Source organism: Lissotriton helveticus, chromosome 7, assembly GCF_964261635.1.
Source record: "Lissotriton helveticus chromosome 7, aLisHel1.1, whole genome shotgun sequence".
NCBI classification, from domain to species: Eukaryota; Metazoa; Chordata; class Amphibia; order Caudata; family Salamandridae; genus Lissotriton; species Lissotriton helveticus.
In genome coordinates this window covers 1,890,305,066-1,890,310,861 of record NC_136068.1, presented here as the reverse complement: position 1 = coordinate 1,890,310,861, position 5,796 = coordinate 1,890,305,066, and the positions used below count along the sequence as shown (strand labels likewise).

General features: G+C 47.7%; 1 pseudogene across 1 annotated transcript; it reads left to right on the top strand.

Annotated features, from left to right (window-relative positions):
• The first annotated feature begins 2,205 nt into the window (after positions 1–2,205).
• LOC144769866 (calmegin pseudogene) lies at positions 2,206–4,197 on the top strand (annotated as a pseudogene). The gene is made up of 2 exons (XR_013598759.1): positions 2,206–3,513; positions 4,103–4,197. The product of XR_013598759.1 is annotated as a calmegin pseudogene (transcript).
• Positions 4,198–5,796: the final 1,599 nt, after the last annotated feature.

Sequence of the window (5,796 nt, the reverse complement as noted above, 5' to 3'; positions counted from 1 at the left end):
TGCAAGGAGAGTACCTGGGTGAATTTATAAGTGGTTGGATTTTGGCACAGTGAAAGGATTAGTACATGGTACTGAATGGGTCACTAGAGGAGTGCAGGGGGGGTGACAGGGTGTTTGCTGGTGTATGGATACTGACTAGGGAGTTGAAGGTGTGAAAGACAAGTGAGTAGGTGGTTAGAGGACTGCATGCATAGTGGATAGGAGTTTGAAGCAGTCCATGTTCTAAGGCCTGACTCGCTGCATGAGTACTTGGATACTGACTGAATGATTAGAATACTGCAAGGAGAATGCCTGGGTGAATTTTTAAGTGTTTGGGTTTTGGCGCAGTGAATGGATTAGTACATGGTGCTGAATGGGTCACTGGAAGACTGCAAAGGGAGTGACAGGGTGTTTGCTGGAGTGTATGTATACTAACTGGGGAAATTGAAGGTGTGAAAGACAAGTGTGTAGGAGGTTAGAGGACGGCATGCATAGTAGATATACGTTTGAAGCAGTCCATGTGCAAAGGCCTGGCTCATCGCATGAGTACTTGGATACTGACTGAATGAGTACAGTACTGCACAGAGAGTGCCTGGGTGAATTTATAAGTGTTTGGGTTTTGCCGCAGTGAATGGATTAGTACATGGTACTGAATGGGTCACTAGAGGAATGCAAGGAGATTGACAGTGTGTTTGCTGGTGTGTATGGATACTGACTAGGGAATTGAAGGTGTGAAAGACAAGTGTGTAGGTGGTTAGAGGACTGCATGCATAGTGGATAGGGGTTTGAAGCAGTCCATGTTCTAAGGCCTGGCTCGCTGCATGAGTAATTGGATACTGACTGAATGATTAGATTACTGCAAGGAGAGCGTCTGGTTGAATTTATAAGTGTTTGGGTTTTGGCGCAGTGAACGGATTAGTACATGGTGCTGAATGGGTCACTGGAGGAGGGCAAGGGGATTGGCAGGGTGTTTGCTGGAGTGTATAGATACTAACTGGGGAATTGAAGGTGTGAAAGACAAGTGTGTAGGTGGTAAGAGGACTGCATGGATAGTGGATATATGTTTGAAGCAGTCCATGTGCTAAGGCCTGGCTCAGTGCATGAGTACTTGGGTACTGACTGAATGATTACAGTACTACAAGGAGAGTGCCTCGGTGTATTTATAAGTGGTTGGGTTTTGGCACAGTGAATGGATTAGTACATCGTACTGAATGGGTCACTAGAGGAGTGCAAGGGGAGTGACCTGGTGTTTGCTGCAAGTGTATGTATACTGACTGGGGATATGAAGGTGTGATAAACAAGTGTGTAGGTGGTTAGAGGACTGCATGCACAGTGGATAGGCTTTTGAAGCAGTCCAGGTGCTAAGGCCTGGCTCACTGCATGAGTACTTGGGTATTGACTGCATGATTAGAGTCTTCTCTATCCGCTCATTTTGGATTTCGAGCCTCGTTTAGCATGGAGTAAGCTCTTTTGGATGTGTCGGAGGTTATCCGGGACTGCTTGGATGCCGGCAGGAGGATGGCTTTGGTTATGCTTGACCTCTCTGCTTCTTGACCGTCTCTTGGAGATTGGCATATCAGGGTTAGCCTTGGGCTGCATCAGGTATTTTCCTGATGGCCGCTGACCGCAGGTCTGGCTGCCACCTTGCGCCTCTGCTTCCCAGCCTATGGCCACTAGCATCCCGCAGGGGTCATCCCTTAGCCCCCTCTTGTTTAATATCTATGTCACCCTGCTGGTTTATGTAGCGGAAACATTAGGGGCTAAAGTGATGGCCTATGCGGACGACACCCAGCTCCTATTTACCTGGGAAAAGGATGACGATTCGGTCTCCTCTGTTTAACAGTGTGTCTCCTCCGTCTTGCTTTGGCTTGCTCAGGCACAGCTCAAATGTAACGAGGAGAAATCTGAGATACTCTTGTTTGGCAAATTTCCAGCAAACTTTAGAGAGAAACTTTGGCCCCCAGGTTCTCCTTTGCCTAGTAGAATGGTAGGCTATGCTAAGAATCTGGGGGTATGGTTTGAGGAGAACTTGACCTTTGCAATCCAGGTTAAGAAGCTGGTCAGGACTAGTTTTGGCATTTTGAAAACATTGAAGAAGTTTCTTCCTTTTCTTCCATAGTCGGCCAAGGAAACTGTTGTTCACGCCCTGATCCTTTCCCGGCTGGTTTACGCCAATGCATTGTACGATGGCATACCGAGCTACCTTGTGAACAAACTTCAGTTGTGGCACGTGACGAAGCCGGATCCGTTGCTGGGTCGTAAGCAGGTTGCGGCGGAGGCCTGACGAGACCATGGCATCTAAAGGGCTGCTGTTCTTGACCCTGCTTGTGGTTGGAATGGTTGTCATCCACGCACACGGTGACCACCACAACCATGATCACGACCATGACCACCATGATCACGACCATGACCACCATGATCACGACCATCACCACCATGATCACGACCATCACCACCATGATCACGACCAGGACCATGACCACCATGATCACGACCATGACGATTTGAAGGACATTGAAGATGATTTGGATGATGTCTCAGAAGAGCCAGAAGACTTGCAGCCTGAAGTGAGCTCTCTGCCTCCAGTTCCCAAGGTTACTTACAAGGCTCCAGTCCCAACAGGAGATGTCTACTTTGCTGAGTCATTCGACAAGGGAACTCTGGAAGGATGGATTTTATCAAAAGCCAAGAAAGAAGATATTGATGAAGACATTGCCAAATATGATGGTAAATGGGAAGTGGAAGAAATGAAGGATACCAGGCTCCCAGGAGACAAAGGACTTGTACTTGTGACACGTGCAAAACATCACGCAATCTCCAGCAAACTAAAGAAACCCTTTGTCTTTGACAGCAAGTCGCTCATTGTGCAGTATGAGGTTAATTTCCAAAATGGAATAGAGTGTGGTGGTGCATATGTGAAACTACTCTCAAAGACTGCGGACCTGAATCTGGATCAGTTCCAGGATAAGACCCCATACACGATCATGTTTGGTCCTGATAAGTGTGGAGAGGATTACAAGCTTCACTTCATCTTCAGGCACAAGAACCCCAAAACTGGGGAGTATGAAGAAAAACATGCCAAGCGTCCAGATGCTGACCTCAAGGCATACTTCTCAGATAAGAAGGCTCATCTCTATACCCTAGTTTTGAATCCAGATAACAGTTTTGAAATCCTCATCGATCAGACAGTTGTAAATCGGGGCAACTTGTTAAACGACATGACCCCACCTGTAAATCCACCTAAAGAGATCGAGGACCCAGAGGACCAAAAGCCTGAGGATTGGGATGAGAGGGCCAAAATCCCAGACCCTGATGCTGTTAAACCTGATGACTGGGATGAGGATGCTCCTGCCAAAATCCCAGATGACAATGCCGTGAAACCGGAAGGCTGGCTTGATGATGAACCTGAATATGTGGCCGATCCAGATGCCGAAAAGCCAGAAGACTGGGATGAGGACATGGACGGCGAGTGGGAGGCGCCTCAGATTGCAAACCCCAAATGTGAAGCTGCTGCTGGCTGTGGAGCCTGGCAAAGTATTTATAAGTGGTTGGGTTTTGGCACAGTGAATGGATTAGTACATCGTACTGAATGGGTCACTAGAGGAGTGCAAGGGGAGTGACCTGGTGTTTGCTGCAAGTGTATGTATACTGACTGGGGATTTGAAGGTGTGATAAACAAGTGTGTAGGTGGTTAGAGGACTGCATGCACAGTGGATAGGCTTTTGAAGCAGTCCAGGTGCTAAGGCCTGGGTCACTGCATGAGTACTTGGGTATTGACTGCATGATTAGAGTCTTCTCTATCCGCTCATTTTGGATTTCGAGCCTCGTTTAGCATGGAGTAGGCTCTCTTGGATGTGTCGGAGGTTATCCGGGACTGCTTGGATGCCGGCAGGAGGATGGCTTTGGTTATGCTTGACCTCTCTGCTTCTTGACCGTCTCTTGGAGATTGGCATATCAGGGTTAGCCTTGGGCTGCATCAGGTATTTTCCTGATGGCCGCTGACCGCAGGTCTGGCTGCCACCTTGCGCCTCTGCTTCCCAGCCTATGGCCACTAGCATCCCGCAGGGGTCATCCCTTAGCCCCCTCTTGTTTAATATCTATGTCACCCTGCTGGTTTATGTAGCGGAAACATTAGGGGCTAAAGTGATGGCCTATGCGGACGACACCCAGCTCCTATTTACCTGGGAAAAGGATGACGATTCGGTCTCCTCTGCTTAACAGTGTGTCTCCTCCGTCTTGCTTTGGCTTGCTCAGGCACAGCTCAAATGTAACGAGGAGAAATCTGAGATACTCTTGTTTGGCAAATTTCCAGCAAACTTTAGAGAGAAACGTTGGCCCCCAGGTTCTCCTTTGCCTAGTAGAATGGTAGGCTATGCTAAGAATCTGGGGGTATGGTTTGAGGAGAACTTGACCTTTGCAATCCAGGTTAAGAAGCTGGTCAGGACTAGTTTTGGCATTTTGAAAACATTGAAGAAGTTTCTTCCTTTTCTTCCATAGTCGGCCAAGGAAACTGTTGTTCACGCCCTGATCCTTTCCCGGCTGGTTTACGCCAATGCATTGTACGATGGCATACCGAGCTACCTTGTGAACAAACTTCAGATAGCGCAAAACTCAGCTGCCAGGCTCCTACTGGGTCTCACAAGCAGGAGCAGTTTGCGCTCTCATTTGCACTCTTTGCATTGGCTTCCGGTGGAGGCTCGAATAATAATTAAAATACTGACTATTACCCATAGTGCTCTTTACGGCCGGGAGCCCTCCTATCTCCTGAAAGATTTTCCTTTTATGTCCCGGAGAGACAGTTGCGCTAATTCTCACAACGGTTGGCGCAGACCCCTAGGTTCAATCAACAAAGGCTTGGCGGGAGCTCTGTTGTGCGCAAAGCTGCGTTAGCAGAGAACACCCTCCCGCAGGATCAACGTAGCATCCAAGATATTGTGAATTTCAAGAAAAAGTTCAAAACCGTTCTCTTTTAGTTTATCATTTGACATTCTACCTGTTCTCTGGCTCGTGCCGGGACACTCCTCGGAGTAGCTGTGCGCGTTATAAATTGAATAAATAAATTAAATAAAATACTGTAAGAGACTGCCTGGGTGAATTTATACGTATTTGGCTTTTGGCACAGTGAATGGATTAGTACATGGTGTTGATTGGGTCACTGTAGGAGGTCAAGGGGAGTGACAGGGTGTTTGCTGGTATGTATTGATACTGACTAGGGAATAGAAGGTGTGAAAGACAACTGTGTAGGTGGTAAGAGGACTGCATGAATAGTGGATATACATTTGAAGCAGGCCATGTGCTAAGGCCTGGCTCAGTGCATGAGTACTTGGGTTCTGACTGAATGATTACAGTACTACAAGGAAAGTGCCTGGGTGAATGTAAAAGTTGTTGGGTTTTGGCACAGTGAATGGATTAGTACAAGGTACTGAATGGGTCACTAAAGGAGTGCAAGGAGAGTGACATGGTGTTTGCTGGTATGTAGCATGTAGAGCTCTCCCTAGTGAGAGACACTAGGGCTGCGAGTGATTTTATTTTTGGCAGATGTATTGATGATTTTGGGTGTGAAAAACGGGTTAAAACGGCGAAATAGCGTTTTTTTAACTTTTTAAATTGGGGGGCTCTAAATAGTGTTTTTAGCTGGGGAATTGATGTAGGTACACTGACACCTTCTTCCCACGCTTTACTTCCTTTGCCCTGCCTCGCCCAGCCGTCTTTTGGGAATTGCTGTTTGCCGAGGTGGGCGCCATCTTAGGTAGGGCTGGGGCTGGGGCTGCGCTCTAGTCGCGCTGCCCTCCCGCCCTCCCTGGCTATTTAGAGCTG